Source organism: Opisthorchis viverrini (genome assembly GCF_000715545.1).
Source record: "Opisthorchis viverrini unplaced genomic scaffold opera_v5_316, whole genome shotgun sequence".
NCBI classification, from domain to species: Eukaryota; Metazoa; Platyhelminthes; class Trematoda; order Opisthorchiida; family Opisthorchiidae; genus Opisthorchis; species Opisthorchis viverrini.
The window spans coordinates 206,360-227,729 of record NW_008751971.1 but is presented as its reverse complement, the minus strand read 5'-3'; the positions used below and the strand labels follow the sequence as shown (position 1 = coordinate 227,729).

General features: G+C 43.1%; 1 protein-coding gene across 1 annotated transcript in view; it reads left to right on the top strand.

Moving 5' to 3' along the window:
• T265_09882 (hypothetical protein) overlaps positions 1–21,370 on the top strand; it is a gene marked incomplete at both ends in the record, with an annotated part of 88,144 nt that overhangs the window by 25,848 nt on the left and 40,926 nt on the right. The window lies entirely within an intron of this gene.

Genomic DNA, 21,370 nt, shown 5'->3' with positions numbered 1-21,370 from the left:
CTATATATATATATATATGTATAATAAAATCGTCATAAATATCTTCGGAAGCAGCACAAGGTGAGAACACTGGCATTTTGCTGACGCACAACCATGACAATTTACTTTAATAAACCATCATGATGGAAAGAAGGAAGCTAGGGCTGCGAGAGAAACTTAGGGTTAGTTTTATCTAAACGTCTCATGTGCCTACACAATCACCATTAGGTTAGATATTGGCAATAAAGACTGACGACATGAAAGACCATGACACCACTTGACCTTCATACCGTTCAGTATCTTCAGCGAAGCGCGGAGAAGGTATCGTGGAATCCAGCCTGGAAGACCAGTCGCAACAAGGGAACCCGAACTTTTCGTAACACCCACCGTTCGCTCTTGTCTGTCGCCGCGAATTAAAAACTGTAAAAAGTTGTTTTCTGCAGACGGTAAAGCGGCATGAGTGACAATTGGTTCGGTCATCTTAGCTTGTGTTGCTGTATACACTGTTTCGGTGAAGTAGCTTCTATTAATTCAAAAAAAGTTCGAAACTGAGTGAGTAGCCATCATTTCAGAAAAGTTTGACGGAACCATCTTCAGAAGCAACTAAATGCTGCATTACCAAAGAATTGTCTTCTGCTCATCTCGTTGCGAATTCGCTGGTTCTAGCCAAATTGAACTCTGGTTCGGTGATCAAAGCCCGAGAGATGCCTCAAATCCTCCGTCGGAAGTGGGAATTTTCGCAATCGTGCAACAATGCAAGCCTCATTGCAACCTGATACAAGCTTCCTTTAAGACCCATTGACTTACGTGTCTGATGCCACCTGGCACTATATCGGCAGACGCAATCGTGCCGTTTTCTCATTAATTTAGAACCCATTCAACTTCCGAGATGGTATAGTGTTTCAGACATTCCAATATCCCTCCTTGAATTCGTCAAGACATTTCCAAAGTCCCGCAGAATGTCATTGCACTTTGTGGGTGCGAAGTGTATGATGACGGAACACTTAATGATTGCACCTTCTGCTTTTCTTTAAAAGTGAAAACAGTGCCGTCTGAGGACTCTAGGTTGACCAGTTCTTCATTCAGGGAAGTTTGAATATCAGGGTTTTAAAGGCCTCTCTAAAAACCTCACCAATGACGAAGGTACACAAAATTGATGAGACTAGACATCATTGCTATCGTAGGAAAACCTTTGGATAGCTCACCAGGTACCTCCACGAGCCCACAGGTATGCAAATACGAGCAAAATACGACATTCAGGAAGCTCTGCGACGTACTATAGGTAATTAGGGAAACAACCCGGTCGTTAGGATCGAGCGCACTCCCAAAGGGAACACTTAAATTTTGGCCCGCATATACGCATGCCGTTGCTCTACCAAATGACGGGATGTAAAGATGTGGTCCGCACAACCTCTTTCCGTTCGGAATACCCACGTTCCCTCATATGAAGACGCAAACTCGTCAACATAAAGAGTCTAGCTACAAGTGGGGTCGTGCTAATTCACATTCGCTAAGAGCACCTCGTTTTAAATGCGCACTAATTTCAACTCATCCCTGAGACTTTCTGTCTTCCACTCGTAGGCAAATAAGTTAATCAGACACCGATAAGGAGAGTTGAGAATCCAACTAATTAACTGCAACTGGCCAGATTAATTGTTAATATAAGTATCCAGCCAAAACATTCTGGCGTTCTTCCTTTGCAGAGATGAAAGAGCTGTTTTATCATTGGTTGTCGTGCCCACTAGAACCTATTTGGAACTTTTGCGCACGTCAGTTGGAATAGTCTCTGTATACTCCAGAAGTTTTTGGCTTTCTGCAGATCCTCAGTCCTCCGGACCAACAAAACCTCTCGGTCCATACAGATGCTATCTGCAGTTGATTTTATGCTGTGCTATCGACCAGGATGAATATGTATCCGAGTTTCGACCAAGCTTAGAGTTTCACATGAACTCCAATGTCTTGATTGGTTGGTTGATTGCACCATTCCGCATCCAGGGTGTCACAGAGTAGAGGATAGTACTTTCCAGAAAGAGTCAGAAGACGTTTCATCTGAAAGAAACTTTAGTAGGTAATTTCAATAGATGTGATTTACACCAGGATCTGAGAGCTTCTCGATTACCAGCTTGCATGTTCGCATCTCGCGCGCCCTTGGAAAGCGCAAAGAAGAGCAACAAACAACATGCGCGTTATCCAAATCCACATGGGTGTTCCAGAACAGGTTACAATCAGCGACTGATTCATACTACCAATGGCTAGGGGTGGTGTGGTCTATCTGTGTAAGAGGTTGGCTTGCATGTGGCGGAAGGTGGTTCAATGTGGTCAAACTGCTTCGGTTGTTTCATAAATGAGTAACACTCAGGAACAACCCATGGCCAGCACATAACTGCAATGGGAGTCCACCATTCTCCGTGCGTCTTAATTCCAGTCCAAGGCGATCATTCCACTGAACCTTAGCAGCTACTTACTTGAACATTCACGCACCCGACAACCACAGTATCTGAGCTTCTATCTGCCTCATAAAAGGCGTACCAACTCTGTTTGAGTGTATCAGAGCGGCGGCCTGTCGGGACGTAAACAAATACGATGACAAGGCAGCGATTATCGCCGCGTTTACGGGATATTTTCACAGACGTTTCCAAGCGAACCGTATAAAGGTGACTGCCAAAGGGTCAACCAGAAACCCTTCAGTTTGTCAGAACCAGCCACCGGGACTCCTGGATCACCAAAGGTGTGCCACTGGAACCGAGAGGAAACTGAAGGAGAGATCGTCTCACCAATAGCATTTGGGTCTTTAATCTTTGTTTCAGAGCGACAGCATACATCAATACAAAGCGAGTTCAGCGCAAATGCAAGAGGAGTGTGTTTTCCAGGTTGCTTTAGCGTGTGAACGTCAAAGTCTGCCAGATGCACTCAACGTTAAATTTTTAAGCACGGCTTCAAAGTGGCTGCTGCCTTGTCTGTGAGTCGGCCGTAGATATGGCAGCTAAGGGCAACAGACAGTAAACGAATTTCTCAGTCCTTAAAGTTGGAGGAGGTCTCAAACATCGGGGTGAGGAGGAAGAGAAGAATGAATACGTGAAAGAGGAAGAATGAAGGTTTCATCCTTAGCCCATTTTTGCTTAGTAACCCTGCTACATGCAGTAATTAAGGCGACCGGTTGATGGTGTCATGCAAAACCCAATGTGGCATGAGATTATTTGAAATTGAGCAACTCATGTTTGGAGACGGGCTGAAATACTCCCCGGGCTATTGGACCTAGTCAACTGGATGACTGACGTCTTCCACCAAAGCCTTTGTTTCAAACGCCCAACCGCAAGGCAACGGTGGTTGGCATAGCACCGTCAGATTAGCTTTCATTTTAAGGGAGCAAGTTATCACAACTGTTTTCCTCCCCTCAACTTTGAGAACCAGGAGACTGTGTTAGCCACACCTCTCTCCATTAACCAACCTGCAATGAGAGGCCTAGTGAGTATCACACGTACACCTACCTACATAACACGATAAGACTGCACAAACCGTCACGAAACTGGTTAGCGCAGACCCGTCGTCCTATCCACAGTAAGCATTGGAGGTGAGGTGTTATCTATCCCAGACAGCAGAACTCGAAATGTAGAAAGATCGTTCCAACAGTTGTCGTTTCAAACGGGAATTCGCCTCTTTATTCTGCAGGGACCACGTGATGGGACCTGTGCAGTCCCCTCATATTAGAAAAACCGCATACGCGAAGCGGATCTTCTAGACATCAGTGCTACACTGATGACGTCTATGCATAATTGCATGACATTAGCTATAGAGGAGAAGCTGGAAGTTTTGCAACGTGCACGCTTCAGACTCTGCTGCAGGCATAAAGCGAGAAAACCAAAGGAGGATCGTAAACGTACACTATTTTATGCGCAGTTGGTATACCCTTGGGATAAAGTATAAGGTGAGCTGATCACCATATAAAATAAGGAAGGCTTCGGAACCAAACACAACTGTTTTCTACAAAAAAACGGGATGCATCTCTCTCGTGAGTTGAATTTATTGGCACGAAATACGAATTCTCTGAATGGAACGCTTCCAATTACTCACAAGAGACATTTTTTGAACTTGAAAATTCCATCCGAGGTGAAAATATTATAACTGGGTAATCAGGATTCCATCGCACTTGGCAACTAAATATTTACCGGGTTTCTAGTAATAACGTATTATGTTGTTTTATGAAGTAACATGGTCAGGCAATATAAATAACTTGACTCGGGTGACTGGAAATAATGCTAGAACATTGGATGAGAAAAATGCCCCTTCAATGCCCAATTCAATTCTCACTTTGATGGGGACCATGGGATGAGTCTAATCAATTGTTCGAGACCCTGGCAGACATGAATGAGTCACTCGACCAATGGCACCCTAGCATCAGAGCTACCGACTTCAGTGCGTATCTCTCAGCTCATGGCATATTGAACAGTATACACATTTGGCCATCACCTCCAACGCATGGTTCCCGTTCCGTCAATCTCCCTATCTACGAGGAACAAGGTTGTAGCAGCTGGAACCACTGCACTTCGGAGCACGGTGTGTGAATTCCGAAAATGAACCGAACTGAGAGTCGTACGCTTATCCTCGACTTATGATCGAACTAACGACAGAGAATCACGTAAACGAGAAGCTTATTTGTTTCCGATGGTAAAGAATACCGATAGCTCAGGTTGTAATGATAGTTGTTAGTTTGTTAGTTTGAATCACGTAAACGAGAAGCTTATTTGTTTCCGATGGTAAAGAATACCGATAGCTCAGTAATTAATAATAGTTGTTAGTTTGTTAGTTTAGCTGGGCAATTCGGTTGCAAACGTTTCATTACTAGTCGGGAAAGACCAACAGTGAGTGGTGAATGGAAGTACGTTGAAGTTGGACCATGCTCATTTGTGTCTGTTGTTAGCCCCGCCGAGATTTGAATGTGAGTGTAATTTATCAGTTGCTCACGTTTTGTTGTTTAGGAGGAACAGAAGCTGGACTGCACCCACTTAATGAGCGAAACCAGGCTGTCGAAGGGATCTCAGCAACCCCGTGAGCAGCGTGTTCACCTAGGGGAAACACTGAAAACGTTACGAATACGGTTTGTAGTTGGTAAGTACCTTGACAATCAAAAGCTAACTATGCTGACAAGAATTTCACTCTGCGCCACTAGTGTAGTCTGTACAATACGACCAACTCATGACACATGACTCATCAGAATGTTGCTGCCAAAGCGCGTCATAGCAAGAGGGTCGTGAAAAATACAGATTAGAATGTTCCGTGACTTTCACTGCGTAGTCTAATTAGATATGACAATTGAAGTGTTCTGGTTTCATCTCAAATTATGGTGGGCATAAACTGACAAGCTCCCTTTGCGCATAACTTCTAGGCCACAAAAACAAACATCAAGGGTTCGAAGCAATGCAGTACTCGAGGTATTTGCTTCGGACACTTCCCGCTTTTACCAAAACTTTATGACTGTTGACTTTTGGTTACGCGAACTGCATCAAACAGTTCGTTGACCATGTACACTAGTAATGTGAATCCGGATGTATTCTGACACACGTCCACCACTCTTCTGGCTAAGTATCCTTTCACTATGTAGATATTAACTGCCGGTGTTTTTTTGTAATGCGGACATATTTTTAATCGGCTCCAGCACTAGCATAGATGGGCGCATTTTCGTTACGGAGTTATTGTGACTAGGATAGTTTGTGTGTTAACACACCGTCATTATCAAGTGCTAAAATAAAGAGGGAATGCAATCCCCGGTGCTGATTGATCAAAGCAAGAGTTTATAATGGGCTGGCGATGCCTTACACTCGGGTGTCACGTGCTCAGTCGTTTCCACATCACTGGCCAACACATCTCTCAGGGTATTCCACAATGGTTAACAACATAGGAGATACTGTGTTAAAAGAAAGACACGGACAAGTAATGTCATCCGCTCAGATGGAGCGAGCAATGTAGTTGTTCGCGACAACAGGGAAAGTCGCAGAGAACCAATAATCTCAAGGTTGCTATTTATTGAGCCTTTTCGCCAGTACTGACCGCGTGGACAAAGATCTTAAATACAATATGAATATGTGGTACGGTTGATGACCCGAAGCGCTACTCAGCTAGATGAAAATGCCTTGTAACGCACACATTTGGCCATCACCTCCAACGCATGGTTCCCGTTCCGTCAATCTCCCTATCTACGAGGAACAAGGTTGTAGCAGCTGGAACCACTGCACTTCGGAGCACGGTGTGTGAATTCCGAAAATGAACCGAACTGAGAGTCGTACGCTTATCCTCGACTTATGATCGAACTAACGACAGAGAATCACGTAAACGAGAAGCTTATTTGTTTCCGATGGTAAAGAATACCGATAGCTCAGGTTGTAATGATAGTTGTTAGTTTGTTAGTTTAGCTGGGCAATTCGGTTGCAAACGTTTCATTACTAGTCGGGAAAGACCAACAGTGAGTGGTGAATGGAAGTACGTTGAAGTTGGACCATGCTCATTTGTGTCTGTTGTTAGCCCCGCCGAGATTTGAATGTGAGTGTAATTTATCAGTTGCTCACGTTTTGTTGTTTAGGCGGAACAGAAGCTGGACTGCACCCACTTAATGAGCGAAACCAGGCTGTCGAAGGGATCTCAGCAACCCCGTGAGCAGCGTGTTCACCTAGGGGAAACACTGAAAACGTTACGAATACGGTTTGTAGTTGGTAAGTACCTTGACAATCAAAAGCTAACTATGCTGACAAGAATTTCACTCTGCGCCACTAGTGTAGTCTGTACAATACGACCAACTCATGACACATGACTCATCAGAATGTTGCTGCCAAAGCGCGTCATAGCAAGAGGGTCGTGAAAAATACAGATTAGAATGTTCCGTGACTTTCACTGCGTAGTCTAATTAGATATGACAATTGAAGTGTTCTGGTTTCATCTCAAATTATGGTGGGCATAAACTGACAAGCTCCCTTTGCGCATAACTTCTAGGCCACAAAAACAAACATCAAGGGTTCGAAGCAATGCAGTACTCGAGGTATTTGCTTCGGACACTTCCCGCTTTTACCAAAACTTTATGACTGTTGACTTTTGGTTACGCGAACTGCATCAAACAGTTCGTTGACCATGTACACTAGTAATGTGAATCCGGATGTATTCTGACACACGTCCACCACTCTTCTGGCTAAGTATCCTTTCACTATGTAGATATTAACTGCCGGTGTTTTTTTGTAATGCGGACATATTTTTAATCGGCTCCAGCACTAGCATAGATGGGCGCATTTTCGTTACGGAGTTATTGTGACTAGGATAGTTTGTGTGTTAACACACCGTCATTATCAAGTGCTAAAATAAAGAGGGAATGCAATCCCCGGTGCTGATTGATCAAAGCAAGAGTTTATAATGGGCTGGCGATGCCTTACACTCGGGTGTCACGTGCTCAGTCGTTTCCACATCACTGGCCAACACATCTCTCAGGGTATTCCACAATGGTTAACAACATAGGAGATACTGTGTTAAAAGAAAGACACGGACAAGTAATGTCATCCGCTCAGATGGAGCGAGCAATGTAGTTGTTCGCGACAACAGGGAAAGTCGCAGAGAACCAATAATCTCAAGGTTGCTATTTATTGAGCCTTTTCGCCAGTACTGACCGCGTGGACAAAGATCTTAAATACAATATGAATATGTGGTACGGTTGATGACCCGAAGCGCTACTCAGCTAGATGAAAATGCCTTGTAACGCTTGAGATTACTTATTTTAGCCATTCAGTTGCGCATAAAATTTCACAGTATTTCAGGTAAGCTGATGTGATGATGATGTCTTCAGAGGGAGGTTCTTAAGTACACAAATATTTGATATTAACTCTGGGGGTTTGGGCGTCACGGAGCAAATTATTTTATTACAGCTGATAATGATGATGATGATGCCTTCAGAGGGAGGTTCTTAAGTACACAAATATTTGACATTAACTCTGCGGGGCGTCACGATTACAGCTGATAATGATGATGATGATGTCTTCAGAGGGAGGTTCTTAAGTACACAAATATTTGATATTAACTCTGGGGGTTTGGGCGTCACGGAGCCAGTTAAATTATTTTTTGCAGTGAGTACTCCGACAAAAGTGGACACAATCACACCTGTCTCCAGCGTCAAAGTAGTAGAAGAGGGTTCTTGTTTGTTGTTCCATCACAAGCGGTGTCGGTACTAAACTTTATTCAAACTTCAGTCCTGTGATTAAAATTAGTCTATGCTGAAAAAACGACATGCGCTGCAAACAGTTTCATTCTCAGTGAGAATCATCACCAGTGTGGATCTCAGCAATCTCTCGAGAGATTAAAGCCCTCTACCTCCTGACTAGAAGATCTTTTGGCGGCGATCGGCCGATCTGCAGAGTGTGATTAACTCGCACCTAAACGGACAGGATATCGCATAACTCATTATTCAATAAAGTAATTCGTATCACATAGATGGACATATTCTTGATATCACCTGCCGACTCCTCGTAATCGAATCCAATAGTTCCTAGATTTTGATACGATTTCCTACGAACAAAAAAACATCATCTGATGAGATATTCTCTTCGTAACACTGGTGCCAATAATGAGGATGAAGAGTAATCACGAAATACCGATTGTTTTGCTTTAACACACATGATAGTCATGAATCACCTTAGCTCCTCTCAATCATTCGTTTTCTGGTATGTAAGACACAGCACCTCCCCTGAAGTTTATGATTACTAAATCCATATTTAATTTTGATTCAAGCTGACACCGTTGCCATCTGAACTCCATGAGTTTGACATTATCTTTAGCAAATTGCCTTGGCATGTAGTGAGTAAGCCAGTTCCTCTCAGAGAGTATTCAAATAACATGCAATGCATCCACAAAGCTAGATGTCCTCTAGGTAAAACACTTATAGGTCAACATTAAAGATGTGTCTTGTCAACATCCAAGATTCTCAATTTTTTGGTCTGCAGCTGAACCACAACGGGTAAGCGCCGAAGGCAGCAACGAGTGGCATAAGGTGGAAACGGGATACTAATTTGGCTAGTTGAAAGATCACTGCGCTCCCGTAGCATCAAGTCAGGAGACATGTCCACCTATCAGGAGTAGACACATGGAGGAAGCGGAACCAGAATATCAATTGCTGGTGATGCTTTCCTCATTTAATTTTTACACAATACGCACTCAAAAGAAGACTCGCTTCCCACCCACTGGTATTATTGCATATGTGTGACCTGCCACAGTTGACAAAAGCATAGTCCATGCTTGTTGCTTTCATTGCGTTTGGGGGATGTCGGTCATTAAACACGTTGCCTGGATAACTGATCCGTTTACGACCTTGGGATATTTTGAATTCGGCTGACGAACAGTGCATCCCTCTCAGCGCTGCGGTAGTTCGATCGCCAGTCACCTATTCACTGAGGTATAATTAACCACTCAGTGATACCATAATTGATACGGATGAGATATTTGATTGGGATCTGGATGTGCCTTTATAAGAGACGTTCTGTTAAGCTTGTAGTAGAATGACCACCTGTGGAAGCGACTGGTTTAACATTCAAGACGTGGGCAACTGCTTCAGATGAAGGTCACGCTCACATTGGAGTTCCGGGACCGACTCCTTATGTTATTGTTCACAGACCAATTGTTAACAGGTATCCTGTGTCGTTGAAGCTGATATTAGTTGACCGATTGGTGGTCTTGTTTCAAGTATCTTCACCACAATACGCATTGTCCCTGGTTTGTAAAAAGGCGCTCAATCCGTTGCTTGGTAAAGGAGAACACTGCATTATTACGACAGTACTGCTTTCATGTAGGATGACGCAAATGATCCCGGGACACGGTACGTGTGTCAACGGGTATTGAACGAATGATGCTCGCGGCTTTGGAACTTATTGATCGAAGGGTGATCGCGAATAAATTATATCAAATAGTTTTATTAACCCTGATCAGCTTCTGCATTTTCGCATTTTCCTCCCATATAAGCTCCTTAGAGCGTGAACCGGAAGGCATTAGCATTCTTAAAATTTATTGATAAGAAACTGCTAATAAAATGGTGAAATATCCACTCTGGAATTAGCTCACCATAAAATCTCCCTGATTTGATGATTTTTGGACTTCCCACACAACTCTCATGGTTTTTACACATGTTTAGGCAAAATCCCTACATACACTTTGGTCGGGATGCTGAGGAAACATTTTCTCATATACTTTTCATGCAACAGATTTGGCTTAGATCACAGAGTTTTCCAGCAATCACATATATCGCCGCTTGCTTGAACTCCACCGTATTTCCCAAGATATGAGTGTTATTCTCACCTCCATTTGTGCCTCAGTTGGTTAATCAGGATACTTCCTCTTTATAAGCAACCCATGCCTGAGCAGTATTCCAAAAAAAAGGTAGCCGTTTTGGCAAACGTCATATTCTGCGCCACCAATACAACGTTTTCGTTGTATCGGAAATCTTCAGAGTGGAAACATTACGACAGAGATATTTCATCTATTCCGTATTTCGCCGCGGTAATCCTTCGTCCTTGACTTGGTGAAGAGCAAGCACTTTAAATTTGCACACTATTCCACACTGAACAGTACCCAAACGATGAACCGTTGACCACTCCACTTTACGTCCTGCTCCATGCTTCTCTCGCATGATAAGGTAAATCTTACCGAGTTCTTCTAATCCATAAAGGAACCACATCATGAGAAGTGTAGTCAACTTGGGAATCAATGCTGCTAAAATCATTTACTTAGTCTATAGAGTGATTGTTTAGACTTGCTGAATGAGCTGCACCAGGCCGCCTCATGTTTGAGCAACTTTATGAATAGTGCACTACGAATATAAAAGCATCTCGAATACTGTAGCAACTGAAGCATGAGGCAGCCTGGTCCAACACATTCAGTTGCCTGGAAATATCACGAACGACAGATTCCGCTGGGTTCCAGGTGAACCTATCGAAAAACCAAATTTGTTTGAATGTAGTTCCCTGATCGTTGAGACACTTCGTTGACTGCTTTTTTACGGGGCCGATCATCTCTTGCGTTTCAACAGAACATGGTAAAGCAAGTGACAGACTGTGAATGTGGCAAGTGTTATCTGCCACTGTCATATATCACGCACCTGCTCAATTGTGAAAATAAGGTGTCACATGGTAGTGAATTAGTGACGTGTGTCGCCACGGAAAGATGACTCATACAAAGAAATGTCTGTTCTAGCAGCCATGGGGAACGAGGAACACTGTTTTGCCCAGCCTAAAGAAAAAACGTAAGCAAATTTGTGCAAATCTGTACTTCATTCATTACGTGTACTTAAGTATAGAAGTTCTGCGTGACCTTGTAGCAGCCGGAAATGAAGTTTGTTCCCCCGTTTTAAACTCTGATCTCGTTTTGGGGGTTATTCGAATTAACACTAAGTTCGGATGCACCAAAATGGTACTTTTCAGTAAAAGGGATAACTGTTATACAACTTTCATTGCTACCATTTTCAAGTGTTCCGTTGGATTTAAACATATCTCATTAAATAGACCTATACCACCTAAACGAAGCGCTTCAAAGTTTACCAAGAATACACGCTTTTTAGCAGATCCGTGGCATCCACCGAGGTTAAGTAAAGTTGGGACTAGCTTTGTGTACCTCAAGAAACGATTCTAAAGCGGTTAGCCTAGCTGAGAATAAAATGAAATAGCGATAAAACACGAGGCGAATTGTTGGCTAAAAATGACGGGAGTGTATTAAGCAATCAGTGGGAGATAATGACACCGAATATAAGGGGTACTGTATAATTGGTAGCTTTTCCCAAGTGAAAGCTTGTCAATGAACCGGGTTCAGGGAGCGGGTGCGCCTAACTAGGATTTGATCATTGCATAGTATTTTCTTGATAAGGTTGCTGCAAATATTGAAATCCTTGCTGATCATGAAACTCACAAAGACGAATTGAGGTTTGGGCACACTGAAAGACGTGTCCTAATCACCTGAAAGTAGTCAAAAGTTCTAAGGTGGTATGATGTTCATATGATTAATAACTGTTCACCTGTGGCAATTATTCGACTGATAACTGAACCGTAACCCGGTGCAAATGTAAGATCCGATTGCGCAAGCCTACAAAGGAACCCAGCGCTGGTTTCAAACTCTCTCGTGAGTAGCATTGTGAACAGCATTGAGTTGTTTTGAGGAAACGTAGCAGACAAAAAGTGGTGCCAGATACAACAACCATTTGGGTGCGTCTTTCAGTGCTTAACTGCCGTGTCACCCAAAGGAAGCAGGAGAGCGGGATTATCGCCAGGTTGCCCAGACCTAGACAGGGGAAGTCGATGTGCAGAGGTCGGGTTCGAACAAGGGACCTCCCGGTCGGTATGTTCGCACCTAAACCACTGAACAACCTCGTGCCCTTTTCCTTCTTTTGGTTGATAGTAATGATAACTTTCGGCCCCTTAAACACTACTGCATACAGGCACAACGCGTTGCGTCCGCAGGCGATGGACCTCGACTGATACTGCCGAAATAATTTGCGTAACGTCGGAACGATAACCGAGCAGCCAAGGTCCTGTTGTAGAGTGCTAGAGAAACTGAATCCGAAAATTGCTACATATTCCGGTGTAGAATGCAATCACTTTCAGCTATCTGGCTGAGATTTTGTTCTTAAAACAGAATACGTACAAACAACTAGAAAAGTCCAAATGCACAAGCAAGCCTTCCTCCATTTCTAGCACACAATAGTCACTTTGTTGACCGTTCAATACCCAGTTCGTTTCGGTAAGGCGCCGATCGTCAGAGATATGTTGGATTTTCTGCAGATAACCGAAGGCAATTCGACGACTAGAAATGACTCAAGAACAAGATTACGGGTTATGTTTCATTTCAAACTGTTCGTCAATTCTCTCAAAGTATCTTTTGGTAGAGTGGCATTTGAAACTTCTCCGTTGATATAGGCTACGAGGGCATCTGGAATTGGGGACACTTTCGAGCAGAAGGATGTTTGAATAGAATTCTATCGCATCACTACACTGTAACTAGAGAGATAGAAATACACTACGGCCATCTTTATCGCTAAGCAAAAGATCCATATAAAAACCTCTCGACTGATGAATCTTCGTCTTTATCCGACTCGTTAGCCGTCTAACTTCCTGGTATGGTCATTTTGAATTCAGTTTCCCACATTCCCCAGGACTCTTCCATAAACGAAGAAAGAACTATGCCCCGTTTCCATTTCAACGAACCACTAGGTATGGGCGAAGAACTCGAAATATAGCTGGTCAGATGCTTACAAAGTAGTTACGGAGAAGCCGAAAGATCCGTGAAAGAAAGTCCTGGCTTTAGTAGAATGATATTATCAAGTAAGAGGAAAGTTTGTCCTCGCCATTGCTTGACCGACCGAGGCGTAGCAAGACGATCTGGTTCTGAGCATACCCTTGAATAAAATCAGAATAAAACCGGTGACCCGATTTGCTATGAAGGAGGCATTCATGTGTAATGAAGACAGCAGTATTGTACACAAACATTCAATTAAGCTGAACATGTAGCCTATCGTCATACTCCTTTACATGCTCTCTTTCAAGAAAGTTAAACAGGAGTGATCTTGTCTACCCACATTACTTCAAATGATACAAAGAGTAGTGTAGGCATGATTTACGATCCCACCAAAAAGGAGTCAATAACAAGCACTTGGATGTTTGCGGTATGTTCGTGAGTCGGGTCAAGTAATATCTGTTTGGGAAATCGGGGTTTAATCCTTACGACTGGATAGCTGATGCGTCCGAATGGGAATCTGAAAGGAACGTTTGTTCACCAACAACATTTTGTCTGCGAGGTGCCGTCACCACGTTTAACCAAACAATCCGCAGGAAACAAACCGTAATCTGCCAGCAAATAGTTCACTACAATCCGTGAACTGTGAGCATAACACAGAAGAACATGTGTTTGTTCACCGGCTTCCTCAACCTCGCGGGCGAAATCGGCGCTAATAGTCTCTTCTGTTTTATTTAGTGGGTACTGCATATCGATCATGCAGTTGGTCGAACGGTTTCCAGAGGCAGCAGTGGAGGCACCTGAACAGTTTAATTTGAATGTCCCTGAGGAAGGCTGCCTTTGGACGTCCACAATAAATCTTCCGGGAGTATACGGACTTGTACGTAAAATAGAGTACACATGCGGCGATATTTAGAGAATTTCATGCAGACAAATTTTCGGTAGAATGCAATCAACCACACACTCTTTTGTGAATGAATTAAGTAGTCGGTGACAGATGGTACACCTAAACCGAAATAATTGTTGCCACACTACTAGGGACAAAACCGCATGGTAATTGTGAACTTGCTGTTTAATGCTACCCTTTCCCGGTAGGGTGATAACAGATTGCTGATGAAAAAGACTGAGCGCAGTGCGGTTTCACTTAGGTGATGAATTTGTTTTTATCGTTAATTCTTGATGACTTGAGACCGGAAGATATGTTCCTCATTGGTTTGTGATGCATCATAAACTTACCCTCTTCATGAAGGAAACTACTCACAAGGTTGATGAAAACTCTTCGACAGCCGGCTTTGCCCTGCTGTTTCGGGCTCATCAGGTAGACGCAGTCCCCGAGTTTCCGTCAACCTTATACTCTACTTGAACCCAAATTGGACCGTTTTCGAGAAATACATTCATTTGCAAACCAATTTGGTTTTTCCATGAAGGTTGACGGTAACTTGGGGAGCCTCAAGAAGGGCGAAACAGGTCGTGGGCTGTCGAGGAGTTTTCAGCAAACTTGTGAGTAGTTTCCTTCGTGAAAATATACTGCGATATCTCGAATATCGTGCCAACTGAATCATGAGGCGGCCTGTGGACAGCACATTCAGTTGTAGACTATCACAAACGACAGATTCAGTAGAGTCTCTCGTGAAAACCAAATTGATTTGCACATGAGTGTATTTCTCGATGAACTTACCATGTTCAGTAACAGTGAGAGACGTTTCTCACCCCCATCTCCTCCACAAGATGCCCTCTACAAGATGACCCCTGTAGATAAGAAGTAATACTATCCACTTCTCACCCGACAAGTTCTCACCAAAAACCACATTGGGTGGAATCAATAATCCACTTGTACGAGTGGTACATACTGTGAGTTGTGTAGCCACCAAGTTTTTAAAAGCACGATACCACCAAAAACCATACGGTTCAGCCAGCAAGGAAGAAGACATTTTTTCGAAGGACAGCAATAAAATTCACTCAACAAGACCCATTGGATGTGGCTTCAGAACTATGCGCTGGCTTGGCGAGACATTGGTTGCCATCATTTTTACTGCATGTCGCAGTAAAATGACTTCAGTTCAAAACATGCTTTGGGTGAGATCTGTTCATCCACATGCTGATCCAGTCAAATAGCTAGCAGTGAGTACTTGTCACAATAAAGTAGCAGACATGGTCTTTGCAATCTGTGATTGGTTCACGAAATTACAGTAAAACCGTTCAGTTAGAATACCACTCATAAGGAAGACTAACTGGAGTCTCGACTGGAATCCACTCCCATTCCTCTACGTCATACACTTTCACTGAATATCTCATAGAAAGACAACTCCGTACTTTATTTGAAACGATCTTCACGGCCGTGAAGTATGTTTTACTACTACTCATAAGGTTTATGAAATAGGCACTATGGAACTTCGGGGACTTAACCTACTGAACCGCATAAAAAGCGTAACCGATCGTGAGTTGTCAAGAGTTTTTATCTAAACACACTTCCATATCTTGAATATACTTTATCGTTAAATCATAAAATGGCTTTTACTAGCAAATCGATTTAAAGTATACTATGAACTAGAGAATTAAATGATTTTTAGGTGAGGCTTATGACAACGACACGCTGTTTTCTCTGAGTCCTTCAACTCCCTTCCCAAGGTATTAAGTCAACGTACATCAAATTCGGGATGGCAATCTGACAGTTTCTTTCGTTTTTGACTCTAAACACAGCCATGTCATACGGTACTTAGGGCAACTTGTCGCATGCGCCATTCTCAGATTATCCACAAAGTTCCACATAAGGGGTTCCTTATCTTATATGACAAACTAATTCAGAGTTCACAGGACCTAAGCGCTCCAGATCATCGACTTTTCCCCCTACTCAGGTTAGCATAATGAATGACAATCACTGTACATCAGTGACGATTTTTATCCATGTGTTTAAGGATAACTGCGGATAAAAATGGTTCCAAACTTGTGGTGCTACGAATGAACTAGTCATTAGTCATGCTTGCAATGATACAGTAGTTTTCCGTCTGGTCGAGTCACGTAAAAACTGATCTTGTAGCTTGCCTCTTTCAATCTCAAACACACTGTACGAACCGTCCTGGTGTGTTGATGTGCACTAACCTAACTTAACATCCATAAGTCAACAAAATTTCTTTCAGAATTCATAAGACGATCTTTCCTCTAAACATTGCCGATTCGGTTATCCAAAATTTGACCAGCTACCGCCTGACCCGTCGCGTTACAGTCCTGGTTCACCCTATTCACTGGACCCCTGAAACACTAGTTAGAGTAGAACTTCTAAGACTGATGTATGCGTGACGTCCTTGTCTGACGAGATCCCTCCTGTCTTCTTTCCCCCCTGAACTGCTCTTCTGCTTTTTGGACCTGTCGTTTCAATCTATCGTTGACCGTTAATTACACTTGAACTTGGCGGTGCTCCACGGACATAACGACTGATGGCGAGTGCCTTGCTCTAGATAACGAGTAAGACATACCAATGCGGCACGCTCTTAAAATGAACAGAAGAGGTGTTTGTTTGGGTAGATCTTTGTTGCTGATATCCAAAAATATAACACAAAGAGCAGCAGGTGCACTGTCAAGTGATATGTTCAATCCAAAATGTTCGGAAACAATCTTTTTTCCAATTATGACCAAAGACTTCAGATGGTTTTTCAAAGAATTAAGATAAAATCTTTCCACCAGATCAAGAATGGAGTTTTCAGGGTCTATATGTAACCCAATAAAAAGCAGGTACATTTGGGAGAAGTTTCTTAGCTGGCATTTTAAGGCTAGGTACGTCAATGCTTCATTGCCTGTTCCCCTTGAAATACACGAGTCATTTTTTTACCACACTGTACATGCAATAGAGAGTCGGTTGAGTAGGAGGCCACGGACAGCGGAATGAAGTTAGAAATTGTTTGAATTCAATCACAAAACCGTCTTTTCGGAACGATCCGAAAAACAAATCCACTGGCTGTTTACCAGATATCCTTGAAAAAAGGAAGGCAACTTTCCCCACTGATAAAACGCAACTTAGGTAGTCTATGTGGCTTGTTATGCTAGTGGCAACACATGAAAGAAGCCGAGAAAATCTGCAGTAGAGGAAGTCACAGTGCAATAAATTTCGCACCAAGTGTGGTCCGGTTTGGGTAGCGTTCCGCATACTTTCAACACACAATATTGTCATTTGTGAGTTCTGGGAGTACAAAATCTGAACTGTTTAGAAATCAGTCAACCAGCTAGCCAGAAGAGCAGAGAAATTCTACGGAATCTGGTCTTTGCACAAAATGTGAGTATGAGGGTAAGGTATGGATTGTACCGGGCATAAATTCCAGATGATACCAACTTAGATGAACGACACTATACCCTAGATCCTGCAACAAAAAGCATGCTCGCTAAGCCTTATCAAACATCGGATAGTACCATGTGGAATAACAGGGTGGGAGACAGACGTACTTTATGGCAGGGTGCATTTTATAGACACTTGTAAGCCAAAAAACAGGATACGCAGATGGACAGGTCATGTGCTACTAAAAAATTGAATTTCAGATTTACGGTATGGGAACTTGATGGCAAGGTGACGGTGCACACTTGGACACAACTGTGCAATTATTTTATGGAGGTAAAAGTAGCCTTCATGAAGGTCAAAGGTTGCGGTAGGGGATATATCTGTACCGACACGCAAATACCACCCAGGTGACCAGTATAAAAATAAGGTGTCCATTAGTAGGGAAAAGATGGGTTAGGAAGATGCCAAAACTGAGTCCAGGATCTTGATACAGACACAAATTCTGGGACAGAGCCGGTGAAATTTCGAGTTGATGACCAAAATGTATAGTTCAAAACAAGGTGCCAGGCATTTGATTATCCTATGCTTACTGACTGTTTCTGAAGAATTTTGGCGAGAAGTACGCTAATTGCTAAGTTTTAAGGACATGGTATCTCTATTTCATCGCCATTTTCAATTCCGCCTGATCCGGCTGTAATTACGGATTAGATAGGTTTCTTAGACATTTGTGTTTTGTTTTCAGTGGAGAAATACCCCCCTGGATGAATATGCCCTTAAGTATGAACATTTCGATGGCAGCTCAGCATGCAATATTGTGTAATAAAGCAATTTGGTAAGGAAAACTGTAAAGCAGGTCCGTCAGCGAAGGGTAGTCAGACAAACGAGGGATTTCAGGACACTTTTTTTGGAAAACTTCTTTATTTTATTCTCTGGTTTCAAAGGTTTTGCCTTTTTACGTGGTGATTTCGTTCTCTAAGTGAAGTCAGTCTACGCCGGAAAGTCGAGAAACAATGCACACTTTGTCTTGCCCACTGGCAATTAACAGTCGTGCACATTTCACAGATCTTCCGGGACATTCAAATCCGCGATCCACTGTCCACTAGCTACATACTAAACCACTCGGTCAAGACCAGCCCATCAACAGCTTTTATATAGGATATAGAGTTAAATTAATGGAATTCACATCATGCGGTCACGTGTTGACTGACTGCCCGAGTGAACACTCCTCAGTTGGAAAGTTTCGTCGTCATGTGACTTATCCTTCCTTCTGAGCTACTTACAGTCTAATGTTACCGTTAATTTGAAACGAACTGTTAAATGCACAACCCTTTCGCATGATTCTAGCTGGTAATACGCTGCCTAACCCCAAAACTGCCTCTAGAAGTTTCGACTGAATCCAAGCACATCGCGGTACTCCGTTTCCTGTCAAATAAACTTGGGCATTTTGACGACTGAGCAACAGTGGGTCACTGTTCTTGTGGCTGTGAATAATGGTTTTGCGCCCGTACTTTGGACGCACTTCACTCTCAGACTACTGAATAACACCTGATGTGCCATCGAATGTTAGAATCCGTAAAATACTGCTTTATTCCGGAGGTTCCCAGACCTTTTACCGTTGGGTGGTTGTGGGAAATGATTAGATGATGACATGTTCAAGTACCAAACAACAGATCGCCTGTTTGAATCTCCTTAGAGGTTAGTGAGATATGCACAGCTGAATATTTGCAAACAAGGACACAGCAATTGTACGGTGACCCCGTCCTTTTAGCGCGTATCGAATTTAGTCAGGAAAGCTCAGGTGTGAGTAGGTGATTTTTAGACCGTTGAGGTTCAAAATGGGGGGCTTTCAATGGCTGAGGATGGGTTTTCCCTGTGTACCTACAGGTATGACCAGCGTTTACAGGCACCCTGTGTACCAGTACACCTGAGCGAAGACACAATACTTAATGGTAGTAATGTCACTATGGAATGGATAACTAAGTGAGCTGCAGACAACTCGTCTATGTGTCCGCTGCGACCAAACCGGTTTGTTTGCATTGGTCCATGAGTACCTCTCGCAGTAAAATCAGTCATGGTAGTATTCAACAGAAATAACTAAAGATATCCTTCTCACACACCCAATTGCCCATTCTCTTCAATTCCGAACGAACGCTGCGCACAGTAGAAACGTCTCTTAGTGGCGCTGGATTGGTCAGACGGAACGTATTGATTGTTAGTCTCGCTCGCTTGACTCTGTTCATTAGTATACAACGGTCTCATAACACCATTGTATGAAGTCTGAATGGCAGCTAGTTCATTGAGGAAAACTGGAGTACGCATTGTTTCCCACAGTGCTGGATAGAAATCAACGCACAGAATAACGTTAGGCGGGCGTCTAGTAAATAGGGTTTCTGAAGCAGGTGTTTTTGCAGGGTCCCATGATAGACTGATATCTACATTGACAAAAATCCTGTGTATGATTTTTTACACCGAAATGCGTGCTTTATTTCGCTCATCTTACTGGCCTAGCAGTGCAGATGCCGTCTTTGTTTTGCGGTCTTGGTGTGTGGTTGTATAGCGGGATGGTAGGAAAACGACAGTGGCAATTTTATGGACTATAGAGGAATTTAGCGACCAGAGCAGGTTTCTGTTGCAAAGCAACGATAAGCCATAACGTTCGACTGCATCGCCCCACCAATTCCGATTGGATGATCAAGGGATTAACAAGACAGCTTGGTAGATTACTAAACATAGGCCACCTGGTTTTTCATTCCACCATCTATAAACTTCCCACCTCACACAAGACCAGGTCAGCTGCACCAAGGAAAGCCAGGTGTAGAGCTTTCCCTATCTATCAGAAGAAAGAATTTTCTTAAAGAGAAAGGATTTTATCTATCAAAATCTGCGGAACAAACGCTGCTAGCTACATAGCACACAACTGTTGTATCCTCCTACATCGACGGAGCAAACGTCCTGCAAATTTGCATCACCCCAGTTGCGGACTGTCAGTAGTGCACCTCACAACATCTGGGAGGATTCGAACCCACAGACTCAGTAGAAAAGCATACTCACTGTTTGAGGATTCGGGCGGAATTCCATTTAAAAAGCACAAGGGGAAGGCACCAAAGGCCTCAGTTTAGCTGTTGTTTGAAAAGTTCTCGGTCACCTCAGAAGAGTGCTTTCAACGAAGGGATTAAGCAATGAAGATAACAATTTCCGTTAACCTTGGGGAAAACTTGGGAAGGGATATCTTTAACAATTACTCTTCTAAGTGCCTGAAAGGATATGGATAAGCTTTCCTAGGTCACTGCCACTTTCTGGGATGATATCCCAGAAAGTAAGCCTAATACTGGTTAGCTTACCATTTTTACCATAAATCGAGTGCCCAAACTGCAGAAAACCACTGACTATTAGCTATCACATCACCCCCGTTTTTGACCACCCCCTTCCTGTCCTAGCGCGGCTGTTCCGGCCAGTCCATAACTAAGAGTAAAGATACTAAAATTTAGTATCGCTCTCGCGAATCCATAAATTTCGGCGCTCTGATACGTTAGGCAAACTAGTAATTCACGAGGAAACACTGAGAGAGCCAAGTTTTCACGACTAACAAGGCAAACTTTGAGCGGTGTAAACGCCTAATCTAACGAAGCAACGTGTCCCAAAAGGAGAAGTGATAAGTACACTCGATTGCAACTCAATTTGGTTTTCACGAAAGACTCAATTGAATCTCTCGTTTATTATATTCTTCAACTGAATGTGCTGCACACAGGCCACCTAATGATTTAGTTGGCACGATATTCGATAAATCGCAGAATATTTTCATAAAGGAAACTACTCACAAGTTTGCTGAAAACTCTTCGGCAGCCCACGACCGGTTTCGCCCTTCTGTTTCGGGCTCATCAGGTAGGC